The sequence below is a fragment of the Lissotriton vulgaris genome, chromosome 10, assembly GCF_964263255.1.
Source record: "Lissotriton vulgaris chromosome 10, aLisVul1.2, whole genome shotgun sequence".
Taxonomy (NCBI): Eukaryota; Metazoa; Chordata; class Amphibia; order Caudata; family Salamandridae; genus Lissotriton; species Lissotriton vulgaris.
In genome coordinates this window covers 408,010,165-408,027,440 of record NC_141698.1, presented here as the reverse complement: position 1 = coordinate 408,027,440, position 17,276 = coordinate 408,010,165, and the positions used below count along the sequence as shown (strand labels likewise).

Sequence of the window (17,276 nt, the reverse complement as noted above, 5' to 3'; positions counted from 1 at the left end):
GAAACAAAGGAGGGGCCCTCAGGGCCCCCTGTTGACTCAGGGCCATGGTGCATACAGGGGGGCATATGGTGTGCCACCCATGAGCTTGCTTCAAGATGGCAGTATGAACAATGAAGGGGTGACAATTCCTTTTTGTGATGGCAGGGCACATCTCCGTTCAGTTGAACATGGGGCTGTGCCCAACTCTGCCCCGATCTTGCCTGTTGCTGGCCAATCCAAGCACACCTAATCCCTTGGGTGTGTGGCTGTCTGGGAATCATAAACAAAGTCTAATTGCCATCTGCACCCAGTCATGTGAGCCAGGAGCAGGCTGTAGGCACAAATAGCTAGGGCAGGAAAATTCCAACATTCTATAAGTGTCATTTTCAAAATCGCAACTTAAAATCTGACTTTACCATTAAAGAGCAGTTTTCATTACAATTTCTCAAACACCAAACATGAAATGTTTACCTATTACCTGATACAAATCAAAAGGTAGCACTTAATAAATGTAATAGAGCAACATAATGTTATTCTAAGGGAGAGAAAGGCCCCACAATAGTGAAAAGCAAATGTAATTTTTTTTCACTATCAGAAATGTAAAACTTAAAGGGTCATGCCCAACTTCATAACTACAACGCACCATGCCCTATGGGCTACTTAGGGCCTACCTTAGGACGGACTTATATGCAATAAAAGGACCCTTTAAGGCTTGGCAAGGGGGGTTATATTGCCAAATCAAATTGGCAGATTAAATTAAAACTGCATTTCTGGCAGACTATTCTGTTGTCTGGCTATTGCAATACACCCTCCATACCACGTTACGATCTTGGACACGGTCTTCTCTCCCTGTTTAGAGTTAATGATTTTTAGAGTGCAGCAAGGAAACCTCACTGAATTGACAGGGGCGTTAGTCTACCATCCGCCAGCACGTAATAAAGGAGAATTTGGTATATCTCTTTTAGAAAGATTGGCCCCTTTTATACTGCAGGCAACTAAGTTCTTAGTAATAGGGGATTTTAACCACCATCTGGACGTTCATTCTAACAAGGAGTCTGCAAGCTTGCTTGCAGCCATGGAATCTTTGGAGCTTTTCTCCAGAGTAACCAGTCCAACCCACCAGGCAGGCCATGTGTTAGATACAATTTTTTCTAACATGGCAGACCTAAAAGTCGATCCCCCTATAGAGGTAGTTTGGACAGACCAATTAGCTCTACGTTTTTTTTGGACTCTGCTAAAGCCATCTGCTCATTTGCAACCACGCACAGAATTATGTAGAGCCTGGAAAGAGGTGACTGCCTCTGTGTTCAGTAGCTTCTACACCCCTCCTGGATCACTAAGCAAGAGCGACTGTGATTTGGCCTTAGAGCAGAGGTCTTCAAACTTTTGGAAGTTGAGCCCCCCTAGCTGAATTGTTTTAGATGTTGGCCCACCCCCCACCACCGGACAGAAATTTCTGGAATCTGGCACACTACATAATCGACCTCCACACGCATATCCCGAGCCATATCCAGCAAATAATGATAATAAGTACATATTAATGTTTATTATATTTGTTCCAGTGTTTCTTTGTGCATATTTTATTTGTTTCAGCGTCTCACTGGTTATACTGTACACCATTCATTAATCAGTGCTTAATTTGTGCCAGTGCTTTTCGGTGCTTAGCACCGGCACTTACGTATCAGGGCCAGGTCTACACGCATCTTCACATCACATATGGCATTCATGATATAATTACCTCTCTGACTATGCGCAGAGTGTTCTCATCTCTCGAGTCCCGGTGAGTGTTACCGCTGTGAGAGCGTGAGCCAAGATTCAGGCCTGCATTGCAGAGTATTTGTAATTCCTAACACCTCCAAGTGCATGACAGCTAAGACACACAACTCTGGATATCTAGTCCAGACCTTTTGTGTTCTATAGTATCGATGTTACTATGGGCCACTGTATGTTGCGTGGCACAACTTAAATTGCCTCTGAATGGTTAATAACATTATTTTTCAATAACTTTTCTATATAGCTTAGCATACTAAGAATGCAAATGTAAGGTATTGAATTAGTACCTCCAGGGCATGAAATTAGAGAGTGCATTGTTGTTATTTTGCTTTTACATAGTGGGTGCTACAGCACGTTTTGTAATTTCACGCAGCTTAAGAAAACAGAGCAATCTCTCCTTCGAATTCTCTCCTTCATTTGATCTCTATCACACTCTGCCTCGTATTCTGTTCCTCTCTTTTCTGTTCTATCTCACTTAGTTGCTATTTCCCTTTCTCTCTCATGCTCTCCATCATCAGCAATCCTCACACTTGACACCTGATTTACGCTACTAATTTATACATGGATAAGCACTGGTGTGGGTTAAAAACAGATGAGGATAAAAACATACACCTGGTGCTTATGTACGGCCCCCTAAAAGTACAAGAAAGAAGAGTTGCTGCTCTTCTGGGGAGTGACATACTCTTTGTTGCTGTATTGATGCTATCAGTGCTGTGCCACTAAAAATAGTTATGTTTTGGAGTGTTTGTTCCCACGTAGAGCAATGTACTTCTTCGCACTTGAATATATAGAGTTTTATAGCGAATTACCAGTTCTGTCCCATTTAAAGTATTACAATCTTTATTTCAAGCCAGTTTTTGCCGGTAGGACCCACCAACACTTATTTTAGGTACTAGCACTTATTTGTTTCTTAACATAATTTCATCCCAAGTAAGAGAGAAAATACAAAAAGGGAAAAGGAGGAAGAGAAAAACAGAAAAATAGTGACAAAGGGAGAAAAAAGAGGAAAATGAATGTGAAAGTGTGAGGTAAATGGCAGGGAGATCTGGTGGTGAATGCGAGAGGCATGAAAAGAAAAAAAGACAACACAGCCTTAGTATTCACCACCTCGACCTTTGATAGCAATGACCCCGTTCTTCTTAGGAATCTTTAGCACCGGCACTTTTTGATTTTACAAATTAAGCACTGTCATCAAACTCTGCTGATACTGAAATGACAGCCTTTGAAACTGGAATGTCGAGATTGCTCTCAGCCATCTTCTTTAACTTTGGCAAGAATTGAGGTCTAATATACTCAGGAGTTACAGTGAAGGTTTCATTGGTGGTTACAGAAAATTCAACAGCTCCATTCTTATGTAAATCCTTGAACGGATACCTGCTACTTTCATGATTCAATTCATCCTGAGTGAAGGCTTTGCCTATGAATCGTTTTGCATCATACACGGTGTTCTGGGGATTAGCAGCTGCGAGATCCAGGGCATCATATCCTGCAGCTATGTCTCCTGTTAATGACACAATGCTTGGAATACTATGATGGCCGCTTTCAACGGGTATGACCTTCACTTCACCTGTGCCAGGCTGGAACACCCCAACAGAACAATATGTTGTCCCAAGATCAATTCCAATCACTCTTGGTGTAGGCAGCGGTAAATACTGTTGTGCAAAATATCCGGCAAACAGAAGAGCCAAAGCTGCAGATCCCAGGACGGTCATTACCCCTGCCATGGTGACTCGTACTATCACACTCTTGCATATATCTTTTTTAACATACAGAGCGGTGCCCCATATTCCTGAGCTGTAGCCAGGTGAGGAGATGCACGTTCCTCTTTCATTCAAGGTGAGCTAGAGGTTTTCCCACCACTTTTGAGGTGGGCAGAGCGGAATCATAATCCCCTGCATGATAACTTAACTAATGAAAGTATTGTTATCTTGATCTCTTTGTCTGTCTGTGTTGTGTCTTTGTTGATGTTTTGGTGTCTTCAACGCTTGGAAACATCTCCTCTACACAGGAGGACTGGAAGGACTAAACAGGTGATACCTTTTTCATTTATTTCAGTCCTTGTTTTACACTAATAAGCAGTAGCAAAGTCAATAGTGGGCCTGATGAAGCAGTAGATACTTGAATGGATCAGTAAATCTGCAGAAACATGTCGACCAGAAACATCTAGTCAGTAGCTATTTGTTAAACCTACTGATTCTTTGCACTCACATTGTTTTTAAAGATTGGAAGTGGACGGCTATTGAATAAAGTGTTGTTTACGTTCACTCTCCAATTTTAAAGACCACTTTTTATTTTCATTCACTCACTTTTTTCATGCACTGCTTTCAGTTACCAATACACACTAGCTGTTAATCTCCCGAGTCCAAACACACACTTAGTCTAATCACTTCACTATCCATCTCTGGTGAAGTGGCAAGAACATGGATTCCCCACTCTGTGAAGTGGTCCAAATGATGAAAAGGGAGGTACAGTTTGAGTAACTGATGGATATTCTTCCACACTGTGAAGTATCACATTGTATGCCTTGTTAATACATATGCTGGACACCCATAATTGTGACACACACAGACTGCTTAAATATTTTGTCTTCAGTAAACCCACAGTTACTTTTTTGTAGCTCGTATGACTCGTATTATCTGCCAACAAATGTAACATGACCACCTGTCCACTAAGTGCACTGATGGTCCATGAACTCAGCTTGCTCTCCGTCGCCGGTAGCTGATATATTAAAACATGACGTGTAATGAAAGTGTAGTGTCATTTTTTCTCGCACTGTCATTAAATTGGTAGAGCTGAAATGATTCAGCTGCAGTTGGAGGCCAGGAGTCTCCTCTGCTATGAAATAGAACACAAAGGAACAGGACTGTCTGTTCCTTTGCTTTCGTTTTAGCAGAGGAGAGGGACTTCCTGCCTCCCACTGCAGCGGAGCATTTCAGCTGTACGAATTAACCCCCTCCTGGGATGGTGAATGTGTCTGCTCTTAACATACCAAAAGCACAGGCACGTAGTGCCTCGGCAGTTTACCCTCCCTCCACCCTCCAATCCTCTCTAACTGGACTTCTACAAGAAAAAAGAAACCCCATTTGAAATGGGTAAAGATTTTCATGGAGTGACAGCGAGAGGAACAAAAGTAAGATTTTAGGGTGGAGTGCGCGCCCCCCCCCCTGAGATGGTGTCGCGCCCCCCCGGGGGGCACGCCCCACAGTTTGAAAAACTCTGCCTTAGAGTCATTCGAAGCCTCTATCTCAGATGCCCTTGATGTGATCGCTCCTGTGAAGATGGTTAGAACTCAGGCAAGACTAACCCCTGCCTCATTGTACACAGCCACACTAAAAAAGGAGAAGGCAGCTGGTAGATCACTAGAAAGGAGTTGGAGAAAGTCTAAATTGGTAGCAGATGAATGTTGCTATCGTGCTGCACATAGAGCTTATCTAAATAGCTGTAATCTTGCCAGGAGAGCTCACTTAGGCACCCGAATTTTGGAGGCTAAGGACTCATCACAGGAGCTCTTTACAATCCTAACAGAGTTTACAAGCCCGCAAGCCAATAATCCGCTCCTGCCTGCAACGCAGGAGTTCTGTGGTCACTTAGCTTCATATTTTACCGATAAAATTGACACCATTTATCGCTTCTTTTGGACAGTAGAGGACCCAAATGAGAGTCAGTTGTTCAATACAACACCTGGCTCGCTGAGCCTAGAAAAGTTTCCCATCATCACGGGAAACAGGTGGGTGCCTTACTAGCTAAGGCTAAATCAGGATCGATCTTGGACCCTTTACCACCAAGGGCCATGAATGAGCTGGCCCCCATTCTGGCAGATACTCTGGCAGACATTTGTAACATCTCTCTAAAAACAGCCACCTTTCCACATAACTGGAAAGTGGCACGCATCAAACCTCTGTTGAAAAAGGCACTAGTAAACCCTAAGGATGCTCAAAACTACAGACCAATCTCCCTTCTCCCGTGCTGGTCCAAAATTATAGAAACAATAATTATTCAACATCTTTCAACTTACCTAGAACAGAATAAGATCCTGGACCCCTCCCAGTCAGGCTTTCGGGCATCCTACAGCACGGAGGTGCACTGCTTGAAGTTACTGATACACTCAGGATGGCGCTTGACAGGGATGCTCCAGTCGGATGTATGACATTACAACGCATGCTTTTACCACGCATGCTTTTACATCGCAACTTTTACAACGCATGCCTTTACAACGCATAGTGTTGAGGGGTGCTGGATAGTGAATAGTTTATTTATTTATTTATTTATTTATTTATTTATTTATACCATTTATAGAGCGCACTAATACCAACCTCTGTCCTGGCGCTAAAGTGGTAGCTCCCTGGGTTTATAATCTCAGATCTAACTCAAGAATAGCCAAGTTTTCAGACTTTTTCGGAATGCCAAAAGGTTGGCGCTTTGCTTTAAGGCTAAAGGAAGAGCATTCCAGGCCAGCGCTGCCCCTCTCACAAAGCTTCGGTCCCTCCAACGCACCTTCCTAATGCGGGCGATCTTGATCAGCTCCAAGTTAGCCGATCTTAATTGTCTTTCCATTGGAAGAGCTGTTGGAGGAATTTTGGACCTATTCCATGGAGCGCTTTGTAAACAATGCATAGGGCCTTAAACCTGACCCGCTTCCGCACCGGGAGCCAATGCAGCTTAACCAACTCCCTGGAAACGGAGGTGAATTTCGGCAGGCCAAGAATAAGACGGGCCAATGCATTTTGCAGTATCTGCAACTTATTAAGCAGCCCCTGGTGAGCCTCAAGTAGTAGACTGTTACAGTAATCAAGGCGTGAAAGCACCAGGGCTGACACCACCGTCTTTCTACTCCCTACTGGTAAGAAGGGAAGGATTTTCCTGATAATTTTCAAGGTCCAGTGAATGGATGATGAAAGCGCATTCACTTGGGGTTTGTAGGAGAGTTGGTCATCAATAATTACTCCTAAATTCTTCACCTTTATCGCGGGGGAGGGGGGGTACCCATATCTTCCGGCCACCATTCCGGGCTCCAAAGATTGGTTTTCTGCCCAAAAAGTAGCACCTCTGTTTTAGAGGAATTCAATTTTAAGCAGCTTTTTTCCATCCATATGCTGACTGCTTTCATACAGCCTTGAAACCTGGCAGCAACGCCTAGGTTTTTATCCCGGGAGCAATGATACCACAATCTGGGTATCATCGGCATACGATGTTAACTCGAACCCGTAGGATCGGATCACAAGGGCAAGAGAGGAAACATAAAGGTTGAATAAGGTGGGGCTTAGGGAGGATCCCTGAGGGACCCCCCCTGGAAGTTTAAAAGGTTTCGACTCGAAATCTCCCATTGCCACCACCTGAACCCTGTTCCTCAGAAAGGCTTTCAAAATGCTCAGTGCCTTCCCCTGAATTCCGCAGTCTTCTAAACAGTCCACCAACACCTTGTGGTGGACCTTGTCAAAGGTCGCGGATAAGTCGAAAAGGACCAGAACAGCTTGTCTTCCTGCATCAAGAGCCTTCTTAACCTCTTCCGTGGATTTAATCAGGGCGGTCTCAGTACTGTGGCCTTCCCTGAACCCATGTTGGGCTAGGTCCAGGCCCTGTGTTGAGCGCAGGAAGGCAGATAGTTGGAGGTTCATGGCCTTCTCGATTAGTTTGGCAGGGAGCGGCAGTCTGGCAATGGGCCTGTAGCTGTTTGGATCAGTAATATCCAGTGTGGGCTTCTTGAGCAAAGGAAGGATGTAGGCCCGTTTCCAGCATGTAGGAAAATCACCCACCTCAAACATCTGATTAAACAGCCCAGTTAGATTGTCTGCAATTGGGCGGGCTGCCAGCTTTGCTACTGCCACAGGACAGGGTCCAAGGGGGAGCCCGAGTTAGTAGCTTTAATTTACTATTCCAACTCCAGTCCCCGTGGATAGTAGGGAAGGTGTTGGATAGTAAATTAAATCTATTCCCTATCCTAGAGTGCCCCCCCAGCGCAATGCGTTGTAATGGTTTGCGTTGTAAAAGTTGCGATGTAAAAGCACTGCGTGGTAAAAGTTGTGTTGTAAAGGATGTTTCCCGTCCAGTCATGCTAGTGCTGCTGGATTTGGTGTATGCTTTCGACACCATCTCCCACCGCATCCTGTTAAGCAGGCTACAAGAGATTGGTGTAGGTGGCTTAGCCTTAAATGGATTCGGAGTTATTTATCTGATAGAACCTAATCTGTTCAGCTTGATCCCTATGTGTCTCCTACAGCTGCAGTGGACAAGGGGGTACCCACGGGCTCTATTCTGAGTCCTACGTTATTCAATCTATATGTGGCCTTTGGCCTCAATCATCAGGAACTGTGGGTTTGAAATTATATCCTTTGCTAATGATACGCAGCTGATAGTTCACACAGAGAAGGATCCTGACAAAACAAAAGCTAAGTTTTCAAAGTGCCTGATCAAGATAGCAGATTGGATGAAGATGATTTTTTTACAACTGAACTCTTCAAAAACAGAGATCCTCCTGTTTGGCAAGGCTGTGGACTTGTGGTCCTCAGACTGGTGGCCTTCAGAGTTGGGAGAGGCCCCCTCGCCAAAAGGTTGGGCGAAGAATCTGGGAATAAAGATTGATAATTAGCTCTCAATGGAGGAGCAGGTGAAGATGCTTGCAGGCTCCTGTTTCGGGACCATGCGGATGTTGAGAAATATCTTCCCACGGATCACGCTTAGTGCCAGGAATACCCTGATTCAGGCGCTTTTAGTCACCAGGATTAGGGCAACTCCCTATTGGTGGGAATTAGGGAGGACCTCTTATCCAAATTACAGGTTGTGCAAAATACAGCTGCATGTCTTGCCCTGGATAAACCAGCTCGAACCCCCTCTTCGCCCCTCCTACGACAATTACATTGGCTTCCAGTCAAGAAACGGGCCACCTTTAAAATGCTGTGCCTGGTCTTCAGGTCCCTGCACGGACTGGGACCGGTCTATCTGACTAATAAACTCAAATGGTACCATCCTGCACATCAGCTCAGATCCAGCAATCGTAAGCTGCTGTGCTGCCAGAGAATCAGGAAGGTAAAAATGGGAGGTTCTGCCTTTTCCTATCTGGCCCCCAAACTCTGAAACGACCTCCCTGAACACATCTGGGAAAGCCTGAATCTGTCCCAATTAAAAAAATGTCTTAAAACCTGGCTATTCTAATTTGCCCATTTATGACTGCTTGTCTTTCTCAGGTGCCGAGAGATCCCCTTGGGGATGATTCGTGCACATTACAAATTACCCAAATAAATAAATTGAGGATACAAAGGCAGACCTGGGACATGTTTAAAGGGCTACTTAAGTGGGTGACACAAAAGGCACTGCAGGCCTACTAGTAGCATTTAATTTACTGGCCATGGGTACATACTTTACTCCCTTTACTAGGGATTTATAAGTAAAGGATGTATGCCAATCAGGTGCCACTTAGGTGTAAACCAACTCTACCATGGTTAGAGGGCAGAGCACTTTAGCACTGGTTAGCAGTGGTAAAGTGCAGAGTCCTAAGGCATCAAAAAATGATTCAGCAAAAATAGAAGGGATGAAGACAAAATGTTTGGGGATGACTACTCTAGGGAAACCAGTCTAACCACTGTCATTGTTTGGCTTGCCCCGGTATCCCTCAGAGCTGTGACGGGGATTCTAATCACATTTTTTATTTATTTTATTTTATTTATTAAAGGTTTTGTTACACAGAAGAAACAAAAGATACAGAGCATGTTAATACATGGTAATCACCATTAGATGGTCCAGTGCATCATCATATTTATCCAACAATTACAATATCACATGATATAGGAGAAGCATAAAGGGAAAGGGGAAATGGTAGAACACAAAAAAAACACAGGGAGAACAGAACTGCTATGAGGGATGAAGAGCCCCAACTTTTAGGGGGAGATCATTACAGCACTATACCAAATGTGAAGACAGGTAAAAGATCACAACATCCACCACTTTATCAGCAATATAATTATTAAAGGACAAGTGTCCATGCTGACAACATAATGTAATGACCTCTCGACAATAGCAGCTCCATGACCACAGGTTCAGTGTTGCCTCCCGTACTTCCAAACCCTACTCATGCTTCAGTACGGCGCAACTCTAGGGCTTGACTTCACTATCATCTGTCATGACCCAAGCTTGGATCCAGTCCTGGAAGGGACCCCAAATAACCCGGGGCCTGGATGCCACCTGCATCAGCTCCCATAATGTATTAAGTTGCTCCTGACAATATGTAACATCAGCTATCCATGATTTCGTTTGTGGGACCCTCGCTCTCCCCCAGGACAGGGCTACCTGTCTCTTCACCAGCAGAATCAGCATAGCTAGTAGGTGCCGGGATTCAACTGGTATGTCTTTTGTATATCCTAAGATGCCCAGCAGAGGTGATGGCTCCAGCCTAAGGTTAATATCTTGTTTATGGAAGCAAAAATCTCCACCCAATATAGCGCTATCTTAGGACGGTGCCAGGCCATGTGTAGGAAAGGGGCTTTTGGTGTATTACATCTTCAGCATTGGGCATCTTCCCAAAGTCCCATGCGCAGGAGCTGAGCACGTGTTCTATAATATCTATGCAGCAAGTTAAAATGAATCAAACGCAGTTTGTAGTTTAGGGAAAGCAAGTCTAACTGCCTACAGCAAAACTGTTCGATAGTTTCTGCTCTAATGCAGTTAAGGTAGGCGAAGGGGCGGGAAAGGAGTCATGCAACCTACAACAAGTGGCGCTGATCCTGTAGTATAAAAGCAGGTCAGAAAAATGTGTGGCACTTGCATCTACTTTATCTGGGGCAGGGAGAAAATTGTCCTCGGGTAATGGATCGGCAAGGGTCATCCATCCCAACTTCTCAGCCCTAAGTACTTCCCCACGAACCACCATTATGGGATTATATGCAAGAGAAGCCGATGTAGCGTAAAGCAGATCTTGCCCAGCCCTTGTGCGCAGCCTATTCCAGGCCCATCTGAGCATCTCAGTGGCATCTATTTCATTTCTTGGTCTTTTAAATTTGGAAAATATTGCACCATTTAATGGTACTGGCGTGGACCTGTCCAATTTCATCGCTAACTGTGGTTGAAATGGAGTAGGAAATACTCAATATTGCAAGAACTGAGGTTGTGCAAAATAAGCATACAAGGAAATGTCTGGTGCTCCCTGTCCACCCTGGCTTAGGGGCACAGTCAAAAGTTCCCAAGAAATGTGTGCCTGCCTCGTGGCCCTTACCAGATTCATCATCAAGGATCTGAGTTTGTGTAGTAATGCCTTAGTGAGAATTATGGGAAGATTGACAAAGAAGTATAAGAACTTGGGCAGCACGATCATCTTTGCTATCACTATTTTCCCCGCAAGGGAAAGCAGTAGTTGTGCCCATGTCTTTAGCTTACTCTCCAAGTAAACCCACTATATGTCTCAGATTCATCGTTCAGAGCTCCTGCATATCCCGGCTCAGACAGAGTCCCACGTATTTAACTGGGCCCTCTGCCCATTTTAGTGGATAATCCAGTGGGAATTGGAATGCGCTCTCTGTCAGAGGGAGGATTGTAGATTTTTGCCAATTAATTTGTATTCCAGAGAGTCAGCCAAATTTGGTCATTTCAGGGAGCATGGGGAGTATATTATTCGCTGGATCTGTAATATAAAGTGTGATGTCATCTGCGTAAAGCAATATGTTCAGACCTCTGGATGAGAAACTCACTCCTCTATTAGTATGATGTTGTCAGATTGTGCCGGCTAGAGGCTCCATCGCTATGGTAAAGAGGAGTGGGGATAGAGGACACCCATGTCTGGTGCCACTTGTTACGAGGAAGTTCTCTGATAGAAGACCATTTACTCTCAGCCTAGCAGCGGGACTAGAGTATAAAAGCCTGATTTGGGCTAAGAATGTAGGGCGAGGCTCAGCCTAACCAAGACAGCTGTGCCATTCAAGGGTATCAAATGCTATGGTAGCATCTATTAGTACTGCCACTACAGGGGTCTGGGGGTGTAAATAGTGAAGTAGAGAAAAGAATGTTTTAAAATTTTGCGCTGTTGACCTGCCTGGTATAAAGCCATATTGATCTGCCTTTGTTATTAAGGGGAGCAATGGTTGTAATCTCTGGGCGATTAACTTTGCTGAAATTTTATTATCAAGATTGATGAGTGATAGCGTGCGTAGGAATCCTGGCTAATGGGACCCTTATCTGGCTTCAATAATGTAAGTATTACTGCCTCACGCATTGAGGGTGGGAGGGTACCAGTGTCCATTGAGTCCTGGTAAATGTCCAACAGCCGCGGTGCTAGTAAGTCGCAGTATGCTTTATAAAAGGAGGCAGGGAGACCATCTAGGTTTGGAGCTTTGTCATTAGAAGGCTGTTAATTACTTGTGCTATGTCCTCTAATGTGTATGGTTCATCTAGATACTCTCTGTGCGCTTTACTGAGCCAGAGCAACTCTAATGAGTTAAATTAATTGCTCAGCTCCTCCTGCATGTTGGGGGTGGTAGAGGTATATAAGTTAGCATAGACATCAGTTAAATGATTCAATATTTGTTGTGATCCCCTGATTGGATTCCCTCCTTTGTTTCTAAATTCAGCGATAATGTTAGCTTTTTCGATGGATGGAGCATGCCTGCTAATGTTCTTCCAGATCTATTACCTTCTCCATACCGTCTAGCTGTATTGTATTTCCCCATAAAGTTTACCTCTCGGTTAGCCACTTTTGTATGTTTGGAGAGCAACTCTCTAAATGAAGCCAAATGTGTCCCTTCGCCAGAAAAAAAACCTTCTCCCTATCCTTTAGTTGATCCTCAAGAGTATGGAGTCTCTGTCTAATCGACTTCAGTACACCCGCCTGTTTAGGAAAGCAATATCCTCTTATAACCGCCTTGAATGCTTCCCAGAGAGTCCCGCAGTCTCAACTGAACCCTCATTTTCATTGAAGTAATATCTTTTCTAATCTCCTCTCAGATGGCTTGATCTAGCAAAGTCATAGTAGGAAGCCTCCACATGAAGGGTTGCCTCTGCGACTTGGGGAGCTCTAGCTGCAATAGGCATGGGTCATGGTCCGATAGAGTTCTCGGGAGAAGGGAAACTCCTGATGTCCATGACGCTATGTCCCGGGAAACCACCCAAAAATACAGCCTGGACCATGCGCTGTGTTGTGAGGTAATGCATGATTCTTCAGCTTTATCCAGGTTTGTGTGTCTCCAAATGACCACCAGATCATTAACCTGGATAAGGGAGTTCAGTGCTGCACTTGTCAGTGGATGTAAGCTAAGAGATGCTCCCCTTCTATCCAGGGATTCATTTCAGTTTGCGTTGCAGTCTCCCCCTAGATAACTGTGTCACAGAACAAGCCTGCAATGAGGGCCCATATTGAGTCTGGATTGTCTGTATTGGGCCCATATATTGCCGCAAATACGATCTCCGTTTCACAGAGAGAACCCTTAAGTGTAACAAATCTACCCTCTGTGTCAGTGTGTTTATGTGTTGTATTCCAGCTCAATCCCTTGCATGTCAATATAGCCACTCCATGTGCATAATTAGAATAATAGGTGGAGTATTTCTCACCCCAGTTGTTATACCGCAGATTAGTGCTGGATGCATTAATTAGATGCGTTTGCTGCAGAAAGCAGCAGTCTATCTTGTGTCAAATCAGGTATGCGTGGAGTAGCCTGGCCTTCCTGTGGTCATTCAGATCTCTGATATTCCAAGATAAAAGCCTCAGGGCTGTCATTTTATGTCATTGAGGTATAAACTTGCTGTGACTCACAAAACCCATGCATCATGGTGCATGCAGTGCGTGACAATAGGATTGAACATTGTTGTATTCCGCCCGACTTCAACCTCCCCACAGCAACCCCCCAACTAAGTTGAGCTGAGCTATCCCTTCTGCATCAAAACTGCAAACAACCCCTCAACATAAACATACAGAACAATAGTGGTAGATCTCCCTTGGGGCAAGGTGTCTCCGGCGTACACCCTGATCAGGAACTAGGTGGCGGAGCAGTTTAATGACAGCGTGACTTATTCAATCTAGTCTGTCGTACTATGGCCTCCATCTAATCTGGGGGTGAGGAGTCTCAAGATTCTGCCGAGACTGATTCAGGGTGTATTGGCAGTACTTTGTCTTTACCGCCGGGGTCATTGGGTCGAACCAGTTGAAAGCAACTACACGTTAGTCATTGTCACTAATTGTTCCTTCTGTTCGGCATGAGGTTATCATCTGCCGTTTTTTTCCTGCAGCGTGTTTGGCATATTTTAAGGCTGATTTAGCGTCTATGAAAAAGTGTTGGTTATCCTTGTGATTGCCTTTAAGCTTGGCCTGGTATAATAGGGCGTAGGTGTTGCCTGCCTGCCTGTCTTAGGATACGCTTGACGGGAACACATTCTCTTCTCGCCGATTGAACCGCCGGAGTGAAGTCAGGGAAGAAGGAGATCTTGCTGCCCTGATGTGTTATCTAACCCATTCCTCTAGCTACTCGTAGGATATTGTCTCTGTCCCAATAGTTCAATAACCAGGCCAGGATAGGTTGCAGAGTTCCTCCCACTGGGATTTGGGGGCCAAGGATCTGTGTGCTCTTTCCACAATGAACAGTGTTGAGAGAGATGATCCAAAAATATTGCGGAGGAGCATTTCAACAAAATCCTCCACTGTGCCCATGACCGTTGTTTCAGGGATTCCGATTATGCGGATGTTATTGCGGCGGGACCTGGCTTCTAAGTCTTAATTTTTGGCCTTAATAACTTCCAGTACTTTTTTCATGTTTAATAGTTGCTCTCTTATCTCCGTTTGGAACTCATGTGTGTCAGAGACCCGTTTTTTCAATTTATCTATCTGTATTTAATGAGTGTCTACTTATTTTTTTAACTTGGTCCAACCGGTAAGTAAGTTTGTGGATTTTTGCATCAATTGTTTTGAGGCTTGATTGCACCTCGAGCAGGATGAATCGGAGGCCGTCACCCCCCTCCGCTGCTTCCTCTCTATGCTCAGTCTCTGGGTCAGTCTCTGAATCCACGGTTCTGGTGAGCCTTTTACTGTCAAGCGTTAGTTTGGTTTGTCTAGTGTCCGTCTTCCCACATTTTCTTGCTGGGCTACATCACCTGATTGTAGTGGATCTCAAGGGGCCGACACCCACGGTGGACAGACCAGGGGCCATCCAGTTTTGGAGTACCCTCCGGTTCTCTCTCTTCGACAGCAAGGCCAGTGGGCCACAGCAGTGCTTCGAATCCAGACCCACCATTGTGTATGCGGATCACAGTTGGGTGTACCGCAGCCAAGAAAGTCTAGAGTAGGTGGCGCCAGCCTTTTATCCCATTCCTGGGGGCTCGATTATTTATGTTCTCAAGGGAGCTTCAGGCACTTTCTTGGCCGCCCTTTACAATGGCCGCCATTTGCCCATTTGGCTTGCCTCTAATAGTAGACATTTATGCAGGAGGACCTCACAGTGCAGTGTTACTCCAGATCTTGCAGGGGCACTGATTCTTACGTTTTCCTTTCCACACGTGTATGGATATATGGCTTCAGCGCACCTCTGCGACGTCATTTTGCTTATATCTCCCCCATCACATCCAGGCCTCTCCTTCACCCGGGCTCTACCTGCCGCCCACGCCTTTCTTTGGCTCTGTCGACGAGGGCCGGTATATACTCCCACAGCTTTGGCATGCAACGGGCCTCAGGGTTGCACCAGGCGTCGATCGTGGCCTCCATCCTTCCGGCAGCGCTCCACCATTCGGCAGCCCAGTCCCACCATCGGAGCCCTCAGCAAAATGTTTGCAGATGTGGGGGCGCCGCCCCCATAGACCACAGGTCAGTCTCGGCGTCTGGTCCTCAATTGCCCCGCTTTTAGAGCCAGAGCTGTCATGTCCCCTACTTCTCACCTGCGGTCCGGAACGCCTCCTCTGTCTGAGATCAGGCCTCATTAGTCTTGTCTAGTCCTGGTGTGCAATGTCATACACCCAGCCGGGGCATGGACAGGCTACAATATAGATGCTCTGGGCTGGCACGGATGCCACGTGTCGATTTACATGCTGATGCACTCCTGGCCCGCAGCTCTCACACTCCACAGCAGCTCGATTTTGCCATGTGCAGCCTCCGGGCAGGGCTCGATCCACTCCTCAGATAACAGGAGATTATTTAAGTGCTGTTTACAGCAGCCACACTCCCGGTTGCAGACAGATTATAGACGGATGTTGACTCAGCTGGCGGAGCACTCCCAGAGAGCAGCCATTTCGCAGCTCGGCTAGACAACGTCCCCAGAATTCTATTCACATTGACCTGGTGGAAGTGTCAATACCCACCCTCAGGGATCTCCAGTCTTCCCTCTGAGTTCACCTTCCAAGAGAGGGAAATTAGGGCATGGTCTACCTTCTGCCTCTGGAGACTACTTACCTCTAAGGCGCAGATCTTCAAAATGTGGGGTGCGTCCGTGGGGTCTATGACAACATTCCAAAAAGTAGGTGAATGCCTCAGTAAGCACTTGTAAATAAAGATGGCCTGGAAGCATGACTTGGTTTATTTTTCATATTTTCAGGACATCTTATTTACATGAAGTGATTGAAGTTAGGCTTGTGACCTTTCACACACGAAAATGCCAGCCGTCTATTTCATGATTCTGCAAAGGCCTAGATATGGTTAAATAGACCTCTATATAAACTTGTCTGAATTCATTCTTAACATGGTTTTTCTGTCTTTGTGTAATTTCTTTGCATACGTTTTATATTGGCAATTGTACAATAAAGAAAATAATACTTGCAACTGCAAGAACACTTCAGAACATTGTGTAGAGTTATAAAAACAGTCCAAGACCCTTCTCCCGACCCCAAAGACCCAACCCTTTTTCCCTGTGTAGTATTCAACTTCATACAGTAAATCATACACATTGCTGAGAGAATACTTGTGGTACATTCTCCATGGTATTGATAACATTTCAAACTTTCATCGCTTCCCAATGTAGTTGAACATTATGTGTTCCCTACCTCTATTCCACAATCTAGCTCTGGGGTAGGGCATCCAGGAGGTCCAACTGCTCAGAGAGTAGGCCTGCAGGCCATTCCCAAGTTTATTATCCCTACATGTTTTACGCATATGGCATTCCTCAGCAAATACCCATTCAGCCACATCTCTCAGTCATTCTATGATCGACAGAACTACCGAGGAGATCCACCTAATGGCAAATCTGGGATTGGCCAGTCTAAGGCCCAGCAGGAGGAACTTCCTACTCAGTTTCTTTTTTTTTTCTTCAAATGAATCTGACCTAACAGACATTGTCCCTCTTCTTTGGGCGTGGACCAACCAGTGGTTGCGTTCAGGGATTTCAATAGTGCCTCCCAATACACATCTAATTCAGAGCAATCCCATATCCTATGCATAAAATCCTCATCTAACCTGGTGCAGCAGTGGCAGGACAAGGGTCGTGCAGGTATATTGCATGTAGACCACTAGGGGTGAGAAAAACCTGATGTATTATATTAAATTGAATTAACTTAAGCTGCGCATTAGAAGAGGTGGTCTTCACCCCCTTGCGAATTTGCTCCCATTCCTTGGTCGAAATTTATGCCTTCAATAC

General features: G+C 45.1%; 1 pseudogene; it reads right to left on the bottom strand.

The window, feature by feature from the left end:
* Positions 1–2,930: 2,930 nt before the first annotated feature.
* LOC147685307 (heat shock 70 kDa protein 13 pseudogene) lies at positions 2,931–3,476 on the bottom strand (annotated as a pseudogene).
* Positions 3,477–17,276: the final 13,800 nt, after the last annotated feature.